This window comes from Pelodiscus sinensis, chromosome 2 (genome assembly GCF_052426305.1).
Source record: "Pelodiscus sinensis isolate ZL-2025 chromosome 2, ASM5242630v1, whole genome shotgun sequence".
Taxonomy (NCBI): domain Eukaryota; kingdom Metazoa; phylum Chordata; order Testudines; family Trionychidae; genus Pelodiscus; species Pelodiscus sinensis.
The window spans coordinates 19550070-19568272 of NC_143053.1; the positions used below are offsets into that span (position 1 = coordinate 19550070).

The following is an 18203-nucleotide window of genomic DNA, read 5'->3' on the forward strand; positions in this document are numbered from 1 at the left end:
GCTTTGTTCATAACCATGAAGACTGCTATTCAGAGAATCCCATTTTGGAGAAAAGGTGCTTGACTAGCATGTTCCCAGATTGTTTTTACAGCTTGGTGCTGTGTCCCTGTTTCCCAGGCAAGGAAAGAAGAGGCCTGATTCTCCTCTTGCTTACATAGTATAGATCAGGAATAACTTCACTGAACTCAATGGAATAAAAGCATTTTTAATTGAGAGAAGGATCTAACCCAGGGAGACAGACTTTATCATCTTGAAATTCTGCTCTCCTGGTGCTTGTGCAGCTACAGCTCTCTTGTGCAAACCCCTCTGTGGTATGTAATTTAAATCCAATTGGACTTAAGTATGAGCTAATAAACAATTCTCTATGGTACTTCCTTACCTAGCATGGCATAAGCCCAAGCTGCATTCTGGCATGGGGTCCCTATGGCATTTACAATAAATGGATGGGCAAAATCCCCCATGCAAGCTTGCAAGACATTATATTAAAAAGAAAAAAGGAAAACACAAACCTCTCAGCAGGGACCAATAATGTATAAGTCTATCATCTCACTCATCCCACTAATGGTTTGACTTCTGGAGATATTAAAGGCTGGATTCTGCAAACTTTTTGATGAAGAACTCCCACTGAAGTTGAGTGTTGTGACTGCTGCTCATCACATAGGTCACACTCTACCATACTTTACCTTGTGATTCCCCCATCTGCTGTACGCACCTGTTGTCCCAGGGAATGTAAACTTCAGGCTGGGGACCAACTATGTCCTCTATTTGCACAACACTGAGCACAGAGGAGCTGGGACCTTAAGGCACTAATTGCAGCACAAGGGATTTATACTAAGGAACTGACAACAAAGTCCTTCCAAGTTCTGAGCAGGACAACAGAAGAATTGCAACACCAGCAGATAACACTTGTCCACCAAGGGCTGCAGCGTCTCTCTGCCAATAGCCAGTCCCAGTTGCTTCAAAGGAAGATGCTTCAGTTGTGCAGGAACATGCCTCAGAAGCCCAATTGGAACGGCCTTGCTGTGTAAAGAGGACTGATCTCTTGCAAGTGTAACCCACACACTTTCTGGGTGTGGTGCACTGTCCCATCAAATAACACCAAGACCACTTATGGAAAGAATAATGAGTCTGCTCTACAGCCTTAGCTGAGAACCAGCTGGCTTGTAGTGCCTATGATAGAGGCTCATGTACTAAACTCTAGAGGTCCCAAGTTCACTTCTGCCCGCAGATGACCAGGGCTTGTGAGCATTACACCAGCACCATGAAACCAGAGTGATTGCTGAGCATGGCAGTGCCCTTGCAGAGCCTCTCTGTAGTCACTGGTGCTCTGGGCAGAAATGTGGGCCTGTCTGTGGGTGTTTCGCTGCAGATTCAGTGCATTCGATTGTCAGCCATTTCTCTCTGTACATTCTCTGCCTGTCATGTGTCTACTTCCATACTGAGGCCTGGTAAAACAAAGATCAGTAATGCACTTCCTAAAGCTGGGATGTGGCATGTATTCCTCTCCATGATAAGCAGGCATCTTTGCTGGCCAGCGCATGGGGGTGAAGTGGGACAATCCATACGCCTTCCTTCCTGACCACTCCCCAAGCTTTCTGCCTGCAGCTATGCTCTAGCTGGAAGGCAATGCTTGCACTCTTCACACAAAGGATAGTTGCTTTTATTAATCTCACTATGTCACTACTATTACAGAGTTAATACTGTCAGTATTTGCTACTGCAAAGTGACACATCAATAAGCCCAAGCAGAGCAATGCATAAGAGAGCAACAGGCACTTAGAAATGCTTATGCCCCTTCAGTCTGCAGGGAGTCCCGTTCCTGTCACCTCACCCCAGGCTACAGTGTACATGGCTCCAGCTGGGGGAAATTCCATCGACTACTTGACTAGTCAATTAACTGATACTTAACATACTTATTTCAAAATAAGCTATTTTGAATGATTACTTCCGGAACAGCTTATTTTGAAATAAGCGTGTAGTGTAGACGTACCCTAAGAGAGCCTGCCTTGGACTAATTTCAAGGATTCCCTGTAATGTGGACATGCTATTTCAAAATAGTTATTTCAGGAGTTGTTATTTCAAAATAAGTTATTTTGAAATAATTGCCTAGTGGCCCTTAGGTTATGTCTACATTACCAGGTTATTTTGAAATAAGTTATTTTGAAATAATAACTCCCGAAATAACTATTTCGAAATAAGCTTATTCCTCTTTACAATCATGCATTATTATTTCAAAATAACAAGCCCCTTATTCAAAATAACAGGGGGTATGTCTACACTACAGCACTAATTCGAACTAACTTAATTCAAATTAGTTAATTCAAACTAAGCTAATTCGAACTAGTGCATCTAGACCTAAAAACTAGTTCGAATTAGCATTTTACTAATTCGAACTAGCATGTCCACATTGAGTGGACCCTAAACCGAGGTTAAGGATGGCCGGAAGCAGTGCCGGCAGGGCATCAGATGAGGACTTAGAGCGTGGAGCTGCTGCCTCAGGCTAGCCGAGGGCTGTGCTTAAAGGGTCCCGACCCCCACCCCGGACAGACAGTTCTCAGGGGTTCCCTGCTTGCAAAGCAGTCCTGGCTTGGAGTGCCCTGAGTGCCCACACTTGGCACATCACAGCACTCAGCCATCAGACCGGCTGCACTTGCCGCAGGCTGCCATCTGGGGAGAGGGGGCAATTGGGGGGCTGCAGGAGAACTTCCACCCCCAGAAGCCCGCAGAGCCAGCCCAGTCCTCCCCATCGGGGGCTCGTACCCCATTCCTCCCTCACCTCCTTCCACTTACGCTTCCCAAGCCCCCCTTCCTGATGTACAAAATAAAGAAAACATGTGGTCAAAAATAGAATCTCTCTTTATTGAACAAAACTCGGGGAGACTGGGAAAAGGAGGTGGGAGAGGGGAAGAGAGAGGGTGGAAGGGGGAGGGCAACTAAAATGATCAGAGGTTTGGAACAGGCCCCATATGAAGAGAGGCTAAAGAGACTGGGACTTTTCAGTTTAGAAAAGAGGAGACTGAGGGGGGATAGGATAGAGGTCTATAAAAGCATGAGTGGGGTGGAGAGGGTGCATCAAGAAAAGTTCTTCATTAGTTCCCATAATAGAAGGACTAGGGGACACCAAAGGAAAGGAATGGGTAGCAGGCTTCAAACTAGTAACAGAAAGTTGTTCTTCACAAAGCAAAGAGTCAACCTGTGGAACTCCTTGCTGCAGGAGGCTGTGAAGGCTACAACTAGAACAGAGTTTAAAGAGAAGTGAGATAAAGTGATGGAGGTTGGGTCCATGGAGTGGTATTAGCCAGGGGGTAGGAGTGGTGTACCTGCCCAAAGTTTGTGGAAGGCTGGAGAGGGATGGCACGAGACAAATGGCTTGGCCACTGTCTTTGGTCCATCCCCTCCAGGGTCCCTAGGGTTGGCCACTGTCGGCAGACAGGCTACTGGGCTAGATGGACCTTTGGTCTGACCCAGGACGGCCATTGTAAGCTCAGGGCTCAGGGTCGGGGGTCTCAGTGGACCACCTTGATTTTCATGCACACCTGCTCCTGGGTGGCCAGGCTGGCAGCTCTCCTGCCCTAGCTGGCCACTTTCCTGTGCCTAGTGCGGAGGTCGTGGACGAGGTCCATGATGTCTGCACTAGACCAGGCGGTTGCCCGCCTCTTGCGGTCCCGGGCAAGCTCCCGGGAGCCACCAGTCTGGTTCCGGGAAGAGGGGGAGGGCTGGGGGGTATCGGGTGGCTGGCTCGAGCCGTGCCAGGTGCAGGGTCTGCTAGCTGGGTGCTGGCAGGCTTGCACCTGGCACGGGCACCGTAGCCAGCCTGTGCCCCTTTAAGAGGTCCGGGGCTGGGAGCGGGGGCATACGAGTTTCCCTGGTGTTTGCCAGAGTGGCCACCAGGGAAAGCTGGGGAGGGCTGGCCTCCCACTAGTTCAAATTAAGGGGCTACACACCCCTTAATTTGAACTAGTAAATTCTAACTAGGCTTAGTCCTTGTAGAATGAGGTTTACCTAGTTCGAACTAAGCGCTCCGCTAGTTCGAATTAAGTTCGAACTAGCAGAGCACTAGAGTAGCACCTATCAAAGTCAATTCGAACTAACGTCCATTAGTTCGAATTAACTTTGTAGTGTAGACATCCCCTGAGAGACCTGATGGGCAGAATCCCCTAGGATGCTAACATGAAGGGGAAAGGAGTCCAGGACAGCTGGCAGTATTTTAAAGAAGCCTTATTGAAGGCACAGAAAGAAACCATCCTGATGCGTAGCAAGAGAGGCAAACATGGTAGGAGACCGGATTGGCTTACAGGGGAAATTCTTGGTGAACTTAAGCACAAAGCGGAAGCTTACAAAAAGTGGAAACTTGGACAAATGACCAGGGAGGGGTTTAAATGTATAGCTTGAGAATGCCGGGGGGTTATCAGGAAGGCGAAAGCGCAGATGGAATTGCGACTGGGTAAGGATGTGAAGGATAACAAGAAAGGTTTGTACAGGCATGTTAACAAGAAGAAGATGATCAGAGAGGGTGTGGGGCCCCTACTGGATGAAGGAGGTAACCTAGTGACAGATGATGTGGGGAAAGCTGAAGTACTCAATGCGTTCTTTGCCTCTGTATTCACGGACAAGGTTGGCTCCCGGACTAATGCGCTAAGTGACGCAAGATGGGATGACGATGGACAGCCCTTGGTGGGTAAAGAACAAGTTAGGAACTATTTAGAAAAGCTAAATGTACACAAATCCATGAGTCCAGACTTAATGCATACGAGGGTACTGAGGGAGTTGGCAAATGTCATTGAGGAGCCTTTGGCCATTATCTTTGAAAAGTCGTGGAGATCGGGAGTAATCCCGGATGATTGGAAAAAAGCAAATGTAGTGCCCATCTTCAAAAAAGGGAAGAAGGACAATCCAGGGAACTATAGGCCGGTCAGTCTTACCTCGGTTCCTGGAAAAATCATGGAAGGGATCCTTAAGGAATCCATTTTGAGGCACTTGGAAGAGAGGAAAGTGATTAGGAATAGTCAGCATGGATTCACAAAGGGCAAGCTGTGCCTGACCAATCTGATTAGCTTCTATGATGAGGTAACTGGCTCTGTGGACGTGGGAAAGTCAGTGGATGTGGTATACCTTGATTTTAGCAAGACTTTTGATACGGTCTCCCACAATATTCTTGCCAGTAAGTTAAGGCAATGTGGATTGGATAAATGGACAGTAAGATGGATAGAAAGTTGGCTAGAAGGCCGGGCACAGCTGGTACTGATCAACGGCTTAATGTCAGGATGGCAGTCGGTTTCTAGCGGAGTGCCCCAAGGTTCGGTTCTAGGACCGATTTTGTTCAATATCTTTATTAATTACCTGGATGAGGGGATGGATTGCACTCTCAGCAAGTTTGCAGATGACACTAAGCTAGGGGGAGAGGTAGATACTCTTGAGGGCAGAGATAGGGTACAGAGTGACTTAGACAAATTGGAGGATTGGGCTACAAGAAATCTGATGAGGTTCAACAAGGACAAGTGCAGAGTCCTGCACTTGGGATGGAAGAATCCCAAGCATAGTTACAAGCTGGAGACCAACCAGCTAAGTAGCAGTTCTTCAGAAAAGGACCTGGAGATTACAGTGGATGAGAAGCTGGAGATGAGTCAACAGTGTGCCCTTGTAGCCAAGAAGGCTAATGGCATATTAGGTTGCCTTAAGAGTAGCATTGGCAGCAGATCCAGAGATGTCATTATTCCCCTTTATTCGGCTTTGGTGAGGCCACATCTGGAGTATTGTGCCCAGTTCTGGGTCCCCCCACTACAAAAAGGATGTGGATGCATTGGAGAGGGTCCAGCGGAGGGCAACCAAAATGATTAGGGGGCTGGAACATATGACTTATGAGGAGAGGCTGAGGGAATTGGGTCTGTTTAGTCTGCAGAAGCGAAGAGTGAGGGGGGATTTGATAGCAGCCTTCAACTTCCTGAAGGGAGGTTCCAAAGAGGATGGAGAGAGGCTGTTCTCAGTAGTGACAGATGACAGAATAAGGAGCAATGGTCTCAAGTTGTGGTGGGAAAGGTCCAGGTTGGATATTAGGAAAAACTATTTCACTAGGAGGGTGGTGAAGCACTGGAATGGGTTACCTAGGGAAGTGGTGGAGTCTCCATCCCTAGAGGTGTTTAAGTCTCGGCTTGACAAAGCCCTGGCCGGGTTGATTTAGTTGGGATTGGTCCTGCCTAGAGCAAGGGGCTGGACTTGATGACCTTCTGAGGTCTCTTCCAGCTCTATGGTTCTATGATAAGACAGATAGCTAAGTATCTCCTGTCTGAAAGCAACTTGCATCTCCCCTTTTGGTGACCTGCCCCAGCTCACAGACCTCAAGAACATAATTTTCATTATAGATACACATAACTCCTCGCATATCACCCAGATATATATTTCACAATGACTAACTCACTGGTATGACACAGGCTTTCAGTGGAGACCTTACTGGCCACCCTTATGATCCAGTATATAGCTATCAGAACTATGGGAATCTTGTAGCCCTTATACACCCTTCCGTGCCTATCTGTTAGCATCAAGTGGTCCCTGTGTCACAGCATTCCTGCAATACACCTGTAGGAAATTACAAATACATTTTTCACACGTTTCATTTTGTTAGGAGCCAGATTCTGACAGCTCATGCCGAATAATATTTCTGTCCTCCACTGGGGTTACTCATTTCACCAGGATTCCTTGTGGGTGTGAGGGGTTTCGGGTGCGATCACCCCCTCCCAGGTCGAGAGGGGGGTTCAGTGGACCCCTTTGCCTCTTTTGGTTCGTCTCATGACTGAGATCCTAGTCAGAAGCCTGGGCAATCAGGTGCGATCACCCCCTCCCTGGAATGAAGAGGGGGGTCAGCGGACCCAGTAGTCGTTACCCGTCCGTGCGGGGTGGGGCCTGTGCCCCTTAGGCCGACCTCCACTTCCTGGAGGTGCGTGACTTGGTTCTGCTACACGCCCACACCGGCGTCGCTCGGAGCTGGATGCTCCTCTGGTGGAGAGAGGGGGACCCGGTCCCGCCCTCTCTCCGGGTCCCAGCCCGGGGCCCTAAGCATCGGGGCTTGCTCGCGCCCCAGCGCGGTAGACGGGGGTCACTCCGCCCGTAACCCGTCTACCCACGGGCGCCAGAAGGCTTCCGCCCCGGGCTGCTTCCTCCCTTCACCCCACGCCCTTGGACGATCCGTCCATTCGCCCGGCTTACCGTGCCTCAGTTGGAGGAGTTGGGAGCTGGTCCGTACCAAACCCGGGGGCCAGCCGTCTGCACGTCTTCTCGCCCGGTCGGGCCGCTCCCTCTGTGGTCGTCGCACACTATCCGGGTCACTACTGGAGCCTGGGCTTGTCAGTGATGGGGGCTGGCTTGGGATCCCCGAGCGTGGGGCTGCGCCACCGGCCACGCTCGGGTGCGTCCCTGGTCCGTCCTGAGACGCGACCTACCTCCCGCTCCCCCGGAGGAGACCTCCTCTCCCTGTGCCGGCGGGCCGTTTTAAACTGTCCCGCCGGCTCTGACATCAGCTGCCAGCCCCGCCCCCCTGATGACGCTGCCGGCATGTCGGCGGAGTCCCGAGCGGCGCTCGCGGCCCCTCCCCCTAATGCCTCAGGGTGGGGGCTGCCTGCCTTGCGTCGGCGCAGCCGCGGAGGCAGATTCCAGCTGCCGCCGCGACTGCGGCTTCAGCGCTGGTGTTTTCTGCCTGCCACCGCGCAAGGCCCCCGGGCAGCTGGACCCCCAGGAGTGCGGGCCAGCATCGGCCCGTCACAGTGGGGTAAGGCATTAGGTGACCTGATTGAATGTACCAGAATCTGACTCAGGGTATGGCTACACTACCCTCCTAGTTCGAACTAGGAGGGTAATGTAGGCATACCGCACTTGCAAATGAAGCCCGGAATTTGAATTTCCCGGGCTTCATTTGCATAAGCGGGGAGCCGCCATTTTTAAATCCCCGCTGCTTCGAACCCCGTGCAGCGCGGCTACACGGGGCTCGAACTAGGTAGTTCAGACTAGGCTTCCTATTCCGAACTACCGGTACACCTCGTAGTTCGAACTAGCGGGGTAGTGTAGACATACCCCCAGTGTTTAGCCTCCTAAATTACCTGCAGCAGCTTTTCTGGAAGGAAATGCTCCTCCCTTCTCCTGCCATGATCCTTCTGTCTTCCAAGGGGGGAGGGGAAGAAGACCATTTCCCATCAGGCACTGCTGCAACCCCACCCACCAAGAACAATGCTGACCTAATTTAACCAAGCCTTGCCTTCTGTGCCATGCCTTTCCATTGCCACTTGATGCTGAGTCTCAGAAAATCCTGTCTCTGTAATCCAAGTTCCTATTGGTAGGTCTAGGGTAAATCTCACTTGGATGATACTATTGATGATTAAGCTGGTGAATGATGAAAATGAAATGATGTTGATATAAAGTGAGCACAGGACTGTCTCTGTTTTTCTTTCAATTAACAGCACAGTGACTAACTGCCCTGTGGTGATGTAGATTTAGTCCATCATTAAGATCTCAGATTCCATGTGGTGCCCCTGCCCTCACACTCCCCAGCTATCATGCCTGTTTTTCAGCCTATCACAATGCAAACTGAAACAAAATCACCAGGGGTTAAGAAAATGAAATTGGATTACAGTCACGCTCTTCAGAAAACAGAGTATCGCTAGTAATTGCATTCCATTGAATAAATATCCCACATTAGTTTCTATCACTTTTAGTATTCTGACAGTGATTATTTTCATTGTAATTTGCTTGTCCAGGGATAAGTGCAACATAGTGCAGGGGAGACCAACAATGCTTTCTGAGCCTTCATGTTTTAAAGATGGACCTGGGTCTTGGGTACAGCATTGATACTATCTTACATTTTAAAAATTCCTTTCTATTTCAGCAATGCTGGAGACTTAAGAGCCAAATAACAGAGGGTCTGATCCTGCTTTTAACCTCCTTGGGCACACAGTTTCAGACTTGCAAGTTGCCATTTTCAGACAGAAAAACTTCAAAAACAGCCTGCAGAGAGAAACCACTGAGCTGGAATTCATATGCAAATTTGATACCCTGAACCAAGGTCTACCCTCACATGGAGTGGTTCTTGCATTACAGTAGGTAATTTCCCATTCAGATACTCTCACCTTCTTTCCACTCTTGGAGAAGAGTCACATCCATTCTGATTTAATTAGCACTGATGTCACAGTCTCTTTTCTGTATCATTTTTTTCATTTTTTTTTCTTTTCAGCATCTGAGGAAATGAGTTGTAGCTCACAAAAGCTTTAGCTATAATAATAAATATGTAAGTTATCACAACGGGACTTCTGATGGTACAACTCAAGATGAATGAGGTTGCTGTCATCTGGCTTTTAGGAAGACCCAGTGCTTAGCCCAAAGAACGTATAAAATAAAAACCCAGAGACAGAGAGGGTGGAGGAAAGAGTGCTACATAAAAACAAAGAGATCAGGGTAATGGTAGGGATGTGACTTGCTGGATATAGGTTTATGTGCATCAGATTTGAGAAACATGATTGTCCCTAAACTGAATACAGCATTTGCAGTCTGACCATCACCAATGGTCAATGGCTGGGAGCTACTGTCTTTGATAGCTAGGAGAAGGATACTTAGCTCCTATAGGTTCTTTACTAATAAGTTACATGGATAGAAGGGGAGCAAAATGAAGCAGAGAAGCATCCTACGTATAGATGAAAAGGCAGATGTTGAATTGGACCAGTTTGCAACAGCTCAAGGAGCCACCATTACAACCTCTTCTAATTCTTGTGATTGCAAAGAAAACCTTCCAAACGAACTGCAGCAGTGCTGTTTGCTGGAGGCATAATCATCTGATGAATATCTGCACAACCTGCTGTGAGCAGCATCTCATGTTGGTGGCACAAATGAGCAGAGCCTGGGAAAATGCTGCATTTATTTGTTTATTTGTTCCTCTTGGGGGGAGCAGTACTACCACAAGATGCTCCACCCAGCCCTTAGCATCACTAAAGGCCCTCTAGATTTCAGTATAAGAACCTAGTGATTAGAGCTCTGTAGATCCAGACAGGATCCAGAATCAAGAAAGGGCAATATCTTGATGGTATGCCTGCTTCCTGGGACCTCATTACCATGCCTCCAATCCTTTTGGGGATTAGGCAGGTGTATTGCTAGACTCTTCCAATGCAGGAACTCCATGAGGATGGTCCAGGAGCTGCCCCACATGGTCAGGCCATACAACCATGCCTGAGGCTGGAATGAACAAGGCAACACAGACTTGGCTCTAATCCCTCTGAAGATCTGAGCCATTCCTAAAACCTCCTCACTTTCAGGTGGAAGAAGCTCTTTCCATTTCACTGCAGGCCAGGGCCACCCAATAGACAGAACAATTCAAAGGAAACCACTCCTGAGCCCACTCCCATTGGAGTCAACAGATATATTTGTATAGGTTTGACCTCCCTTGTCCAGCACCCTCAGGACCTGACCCATCCTGAATGAGAGAATTTGCCGGATATGGGGAGGTCCTCTGCCACTGGCCTCCCAGGACACTCCCCCTCCCTGAAGATGACTCTGCTCCTACCCCACTGCTACTAGGCTCCAGCCTGCACAGCTTGGACTTGGGGTCTTGCCTGCTGGGGCTCCCCACGACAGAGCTCCCCAGTTATCACAGCCTCACTTCTCCCCCACCTGACCAGGGATCCCCAGGGACGGGGCTTACAGGCTGCCCCACTTTTGCCGCAATCCTGCTGCTTTCCCATCTGGCCAGGGCTCCTCAGGAATGGAGCTCCCCAGCTGTGCAGCCCCACTTCTCTCCCGCCTGACCGGGACTCCCCAGGGATGGGTTCGCACTCCTGGGCACCAGGGCTCTTTGAGCCAAAAACATCCTTGGTCCTGGTGGACCACAGATGTTGCTGGACCATAGAATCCCAGATTTCAGAGGTGCAGCCTGTATTGTGTTTAGTGGGAGTTGGATCAGTCTTTCTATGAGCAGAGACACTATGGGTGTGTCTAGACTACATCTCTCTGTCGACAGAGTGATGTAGATTAGGCACATCAAAATTGCTAATGAAGCAGGGATTTAAATATCCCGTGCCTCATTAGCATGACCATGGCCGCCACTTTTTTTGAAACAGAGGGTTTTTTTTAAAAAACGGCAGTCTAGATGTGGATCTTTCGAAAATAAAGCCTTTTTCGATAGATCCTATAAACCTCATTTTTTGTGGAATACAGGATCTGTCGAAAAAGGCTTTATTTTCAACAGCTCCGCATCTAGACTGCCGTTTTTTTTTTTTTCAAAAAAATTCGGTTTAAAAAAAAAGCAGCAGCCATGTTTATGCTAATGGGGCACGGGATCTTTAAATCCCTGCTTCATTAGCAATTTCGATGTGCTTGATTTGCATCTCTTTTTCGATAGAGAGATGCAGTCTAGACGTAGCCTAAGGCACTAATATGGCATGCACGCTAATGGTGAGATTTAATAGTGTTGGGTCGCCATTAACTGAAATGAACTTTAGGTAATGATACAAGACATAACAACTTGGAGGTGGGAGAAGAGAAGAAGGAAACAGAGCAGACAATACAGGAAAAGGGTTTAACAATAGCTGATATACTCATACGTGACATCAGTACCTTGGCTCAGTAGCCATGGATATCATAAAACCATCATGTACAATTAGACACAACCTGCTATCTGTATTTCATTATAAGACCAGAACTAACACAACTAAATTCATTCTCCTGTCTTAGAGACCACATGGTCTTTCTAGGTCAATGTTGAGGTCACTGTCTTGTCTCAGAAAAAATCTTCTGTTTTCTGCTTGGTTTTTATAACCTTGCCAGCATTGAGTTAATTAGTTAGATTTTATTTTTGCATATGGCATTAGCCTGGGGGAAAAAACAAAACAAGGAAATGAAACAGTTTAGTGCATGCATAAAAACACATAAAAAAGGATGTAAACCCATACATCTGATCAGCGTGCCTATCTGGGTATTTTATTAATTTAAAAAGAAATGAAATAAATTACATTTTAAATAGCTCTCCACATTGTAGCTGTTTTGACTCTGTGTGTTTAGAACAAGTAGTAGAGGGTCTTCAGTAGATTTTTATTTTTCATTTTAGTAAAAGTGTGCATGGTGGGGAAGGGGGAAGGATTGTGCCAGGGGCAGAAAAAAAGGCCCCAAACCACCATGTTGTTAACAATCACATGCAGTTCTGATCCTACGTTAAGCACAATGTTCTCTAAGCACCTTTGCTCCGTCTGGCAAAAGAAAGAGCAATAATCCAGGTGCTGGTTGGTCTTTGCAATTAAATCAAATCCAAGGAGCAAAAACACTTTAATCTTAGCAACAAAAGGATTTGGTATTTTGGGCCATGAGCTTTGAGCAAAATAATAACCCCCCCCCCCACCACCACCGCTTTTTGGAAAAGTTAAAACAAAAGCAATAATTTTTTCAAAGCCTCCTTTGGGGAAAGAATGAGGGCTTTGCTCCAGCACAGGTGAATGTGCCCAGACATGTCTCGCACAATATGGCTTCATTCACATAGAAAACGTATCAACTCCTAGTAAAGACTTTCTTTTTTGCCTCTACTGCTGGTACCAACTGAAATGGCCAGGTTCTATCTAATAAAACTTACACTGGCACACACTTTACTCTGTGAGTAATCGTATTAAGATCAGCAAGAAAGGGATGGGGAATTTAGGTATGTGTGTATAATACACACCTATTGCGTGTATACACTTATCATGCACACCTATCGCCACGGCATGTATACGTAGTTTTTAAACAATACACAATGGCTGACATTCATGCATGTGCAGTGCACATGCAAGGTCAGTATGCCAGTTTTGCCCTGGAATCTGCACTTCTACACCATGGAACGGGAACAAAATGTCTTCATATTTGCCATTTCTTGTCCATTTTGATAACTCCTCCTTCTACAGGTCCCTTCCCCATGCATCCACCAGGTTGAGTGGCTTCCCTGCCAGACAACCAGTTCACCCTTGAAGTCCTGGTGAGTAAGAAATAATGCAACTATGTTCTCATATCTCCTCAGACCCAGGATAAAGGAAAAGCCTCAAGGTCTGATAGGCATCATATTAGACAGATCTAGTATGCCGATTGGGTATAAAACTATTTTTCGTTGCTTTGCTTAATCTATGTTAGTAACCCTAAAAACTGCAAGGATTCTTTAAAATGTTAGAAGCAAAAGTGAAACTGACTCAGAAGACATTAATCTATCCAGCTGTCCTGGGCAAGCAAGTTGAGCAATAGAGAAGTGCATAAAAGTAGACACCAACTGAAATGCAAAGAAAGTAGATTAGTTGTTATCCATGACATGTGGATGGACACATTTCTTTTGAACATATGAGGTCGAATTCTCATCCCATTTACACTGTCACTACAGTATTGTAGTCCATGACATTTTTATCTTGACATGGTTATTTTTCTTGGATTTTATTGTTACATCTACGTATTGACGGTTTAAATAATCACCTGCACCTTCAGCAAAATAATATTTGGCCTAACCTTGATCAGATTCCTGTAGGATCAGGAGCTCATAGCTGTTAGAAAGGGAGAATACTTATTAGAGTTAGATCATTGAATCAATGCATCTTTCCAAGTGCAAGATGTAGAGAGCTTGATCCATCACCCATTCAAACCTATGGGAGACTTTCCACAGTCTGTGAAGAGTTGGATTGTGTTCCTACCCCTTATCTGGAGAGTCTCTGTTTTTGAAGCAGTATTTTACATCCTGCTTTTATTGGGTTTCTTCTTACTGTCCCTTTATTTTTTTTAAAAAATTGCATAGTAACCTGGCTTTCTATTGAAACTGCTTTGCAGGAATTTGATGCAGGTGAGATAAGAGCAAGAACTTATTGTGGTAAGCACTTTGTGTTCCCTTTGTGCCAAGGGCTTTCTGCTTTCCAAAAATAAAGAATGCTCCTTTTTCCTGATACAGGGTATTTATCTTCATCCACAGCCTTGTGCATTCTGTTATCTCCCCCATGTGGAACCTCAGCAAAGCTCTTAAATCATGATGAAATAACACACTGCAAAGAAACGGGATCTGGTGCGGAGACAACAACTCGGATGTGCACGGGAACTGTTTGAAATAAAACACTGCCGGAAGTATGGACATCCAGCCCTGTCTGCAGGGTGGGGCAGCCCTTTCCCTGGGGGAGGAGAGGAAGATTTATTAAAATTCTTTCATTGAACTCAGCCGAGCTGAGAGGAGTGCCAAGCACTGCCCTGCATCTCTATGCTGTGACAGCCAGTGGAGGAGCATGAACTGTAATGGCTAGAGGGCTTCCCTGCAGCTGCTGATGCACTAGTGTCAGACTGCTGTCTGGCAGACAGCCCGAAAAGTAAAAGAGCGAGAGAAATGAATGATAGCGTCTCCCTCACCCTCCTGCCCCCTTCCTCCTCTTGGAATCAATTCACATCACCAGGCAAAAGAACATCTGTCTCCTGGAAGGAGCACATGTACAGCTGTCAGTTCTAACAGGTATTAAAATCATCATTATGAGCACACACATCATTATCCGCGGAGCACTTTGTAAATCCATTCCTGCAGAGCCATCCGGCAGGACAGCAGTTTCCTCTACTCTAGATTTGACCAGGGATATGATTTTCATCTAACAAGTTCCCAGGGCTGGAGGAATATCCATCTGCACCTGCCTCTGCTCCCCAAAGTGCATGCTGCAAGAGTCTTCCAGGAGAAATGGATAATACAGCTGCTTGCTTGAGCCTCATGCTGTTTCCCCATCACGTGCCTTCTTGAAAGGGATGGTGATTGTTTAACTCAGCAGCCATCGCGTACGGCGCCTTGTATCAGAAAGCGAGCTGATTGTCTCGTGACTCAGGCTTAACTGAGGTAGAAAATCATCATGAGTTGCCGTGACAAGTAAATCCTCCCAAGCAACATAGGGGTGGCTTGTCCTCATTAGTCACGGGTGGTGTCTGAGCATAGGACACCACTGCTATCACTCTGCAGACACAGTGTTGGTTTCAGCCCCACAGGAATATGCATGATTGGGTTGTTCTTGTCCTGTATGTCCGTGCTACTGGTAATGGGCCTGAATAAAGATTCAAAGGCCTCCCTGGACATCATGGAAGTGAGTGTGGTGATTCAAATTCTGAGGCTCCCACCTCTGGAACAGGCTGCACTTTGGAAGTCATCTGCCTTGCTATGGAACACTGCTGGGTCCCATTGCTATGATCTCCGAGCACTTCACAATCTTAAACAGATTTGTTCATTCTCACAACACCCCTGTGAGGTAAGGGAAGTGCTTTTATCCTCATTTGACACATGGGAACCAAAGGCACAGAGGGCTAGATCCCCAAAGGGACTTAAGACTCCGAATTGCAACATATAAGCCCTGGGCCTGGGAGGGTGAGGGGGGAGAAGCCTCAGCCTCAAGTTAGGCACTCTGGCTCCGTATACAAAGCATGGACTGAGATAAACACCCGAGAAGAAAGGGATCCTCACAAGCCAAGCAGAGTGGGTAGCTGCCTAAGTTAGCCAGGAGGGATGTGCAGAGGAAAAGGATGAGGTGTAGGGACTACCTCTCTCAACTCTCATTGATCTGGGCCTTCAGCACCAGATTGGAGTTGGGCACCTAAGGATATGTCTACACTACGGAGTTTTGTTGGAAAAACAGCTGTTTTTCAGACAAAACCTGAGTTACGTCCACGCTGCCATCACATTCTTCTGAAAGTAAATCGAAAGAACAGAGGGGTTTTTCCCGGCATTGGTGATCCTCTTTCTACGAGGAAGAAGCCTTTTTTCAAGAGTTCTTTCAGCAAAAGGTGTATGTAGATGGGGAAGAGGGAGTTCTTTCAAAAGAAGAGGAAAGAGACCACTCCATCCTTAGTAATCACAGCTTAAATGCGAGATAGCGTACATTCAAGATCAAAGGCAGATCGCTTTTTTGATGTGCTTTTGTGTGTGGACGCGCTCTTTTGGAAGAAGTTTTTTCGGAAGATCTCTTCCAAAAAAAGGTTCTTCCGAAAGACGCCTGCAGTCTAGACATTGTCTAAGTCAGTTAGCCCTTTATTAGGAGAAAAGAGACACCATCCTCCTCCTGTTATAGCCAGTAGCCCTGGGACAGGGACATAAACACTGATCTCCTACCACATTGAGCTCACAGCCAGGCTACTGTCTCTCATGGAGTGGAACTGACTTAGTTACTCCTGTTTAAATTTTCCCACTTTGTACTAAATAATTATTAATTGGGCCACAGAGCGAAAGAGAGAGATGGATGCTATAGCCCCATGCATTTACTTGGCATGTGAGATACTCAGACTCAAGGTACTGCTTCGCTAAATGTTTAGTTATTGGTACAAACTGAAAAACCTTTAATAGGAGGAATTGAAAGGGAGCAATAGCAGGGACTCCCAGGCAAGTGTCCAAACCACTGGCCTATCAATTTTGGAAACACACGCCTCAGTCTGAAGAAAAAATTCCTGACCTACATGTCCCAGCTGCCTTTTGTGCAAGGTCCAATCCAGTACATGCACTCTGAGAATGCTCACCAGGTCTGGTTTTGCTGGGGAGCTAGATAGGGAATGCTTCCTTTGGAAATTCTGCTGCAGTGTGAGTGGGAGCTCCCTGTACGAAGGCATGAGGGCTGAGTCAGCTTTGTGCTAGACCACCAGCGGAAAGCCAGGTGACGTGGGGAGTAGGTGCCTACTTGGCTGGGCAGTGGTTCTGAGCATGCCAGCAGTGCCATAAAGTGGATTTAGGCACCTAAATAGGCCATAAAGCACCTAAGTACCTTTGTGGACCTAGCCCTCAGAGACTAAGGCCCTTGAGAGTCAGGTGCTTATCCAACTTTGAGAGCTCTAGGCCTAAGTGACTTGCCCAGGAAGTCTGTGACAGAGAAAGGAAATGAACTCAAAGCCCCAGCCTGATGCCTTAAACCATTGGACCATGACTTCTCTTGATTTTTTTTCTTGTGATATCAAAAGAATCCTGCCTTTTGGGGACATATGAGCCTTGATCGGGACTTGATCTCTCTGGGGCTTCTCTCCATTCCGATGTAGTAGCTGCTTAGTCATTGGAGAGAGACGTTTGCTTAAGGCATGAAGGGCTGGAAGTAACAGCACACATTAACATGACTTACCACACACATGCTGCTTCAGGGCTTGATTCAAAACATGCAGAAGACAATGAGATTTTTTTCTATTGGCTTCATTGGGTTTTTGGACCACACCCTTCATCAGGAAGGCAATTACTAAGTGCAGGAGCTGTCCAGCTCCTCCCTTGTTCATCTTCCTTGCTGGTTCTCATTGATGGATGCTTACAATGGATTCCCATTGACCAAAAATAGCACATGAAGATAGGGGGAGAAGAGTTGATGTGTCTTTTTTCTGTCAAGGTGTAATGTTGCAGTGCAATTTTTGCTGCAGTTAGTACTGCAGTGACCTCTGACAAAAAGTTGAGCTGTGTAAAGGAGAACTAGTCTAGTACAGGGTTCTTCAAACTTTGAGTCACAGCGTAGATGGGTAAGCCGCTAGCTGGCCGCAAGATGCTTTGTTTACCTGAGTGTCCACAGGCATGGCCGCTCGCAGTTCCCAACAGCTGCAATAGGCTGTTCCTGACCAATGGGAGCACCACTTCCTACAGCTCCCATTGGCCAGGAATGGCAAACCACAGCCACTGGGAGCTATGAGCAGATGCTCAGGTAAACAAAGTGTCTCATGGCCAGCTAGCACCTTATCCTTACAAGCCATGACCCACAAAAACCCCTGGTCTAATGCTTAGAGCAGTAATTGGGTACTCCCTGCTCGATGCTACTGCCTTGCTGATCGACACACTCTGCCTTAGTTTAGCCAGTTGTAAAGTATATATATACTGATACCCAGTGCTTTTTTTATTAAAAAAAATGCCAGTACTCCAGGGGAAAAGTTGTTGAGCAAAAAACAAGGGGGGAGAGGGATTGCCCTTTCAAGAGACACAGCCCCTTTAAGATGGCCATTTTCATTACAGAGATGCCAGTACGCTCCGTTTTTTCCAAGTAAGCTCTGACTGTTGGTGCCAGTACTGCATACCAGACAGTACTGTCACAAAAAAGCACTGCTGATATCTCTCTGGAGCATACTTAAGGTAAAATTACTGCTTGCAAACCACTTTAAAATCCTTGCCTGTAAAAGGAGAGGTCTTGTCCAAGTGCTTAGAGTACAAGATGAAGAGTCAGGAGCTACAGTCTATTCCTAGCTCTGCCACTGACATCCTCTCAGTCCCCA

The 18203-nt window shown here is 47.0% G+C and overlaps 1 long non-coding RNA gene across 1 annotated transcript in view; it reads left to right on the forward strand.

Moving 5' to 3' along the window:
- LOC112545869 (uncharacterized) overlaps window positions 1–17178 on the forward strand; it is a 132851-nt gene extending 115673 nt beyond the window's left edge. Inside the window, exons 3-5 of the long non-coding RNA XR_016348681.1 lie at window positions 12896–12966; window positions 13797–13836; window positions 13936–17178. This is a non-coding gene — a long non-coding RNA (uncharacterized LOC112545869). The remainder of the gene's footprint in view (window positions 1–12895; window positions 12967–13796; window positions 13837–13935) is intronic.
- The last annotated feature ends 1025 nt before the right edge of the window (window positions 17179–18203 follow it).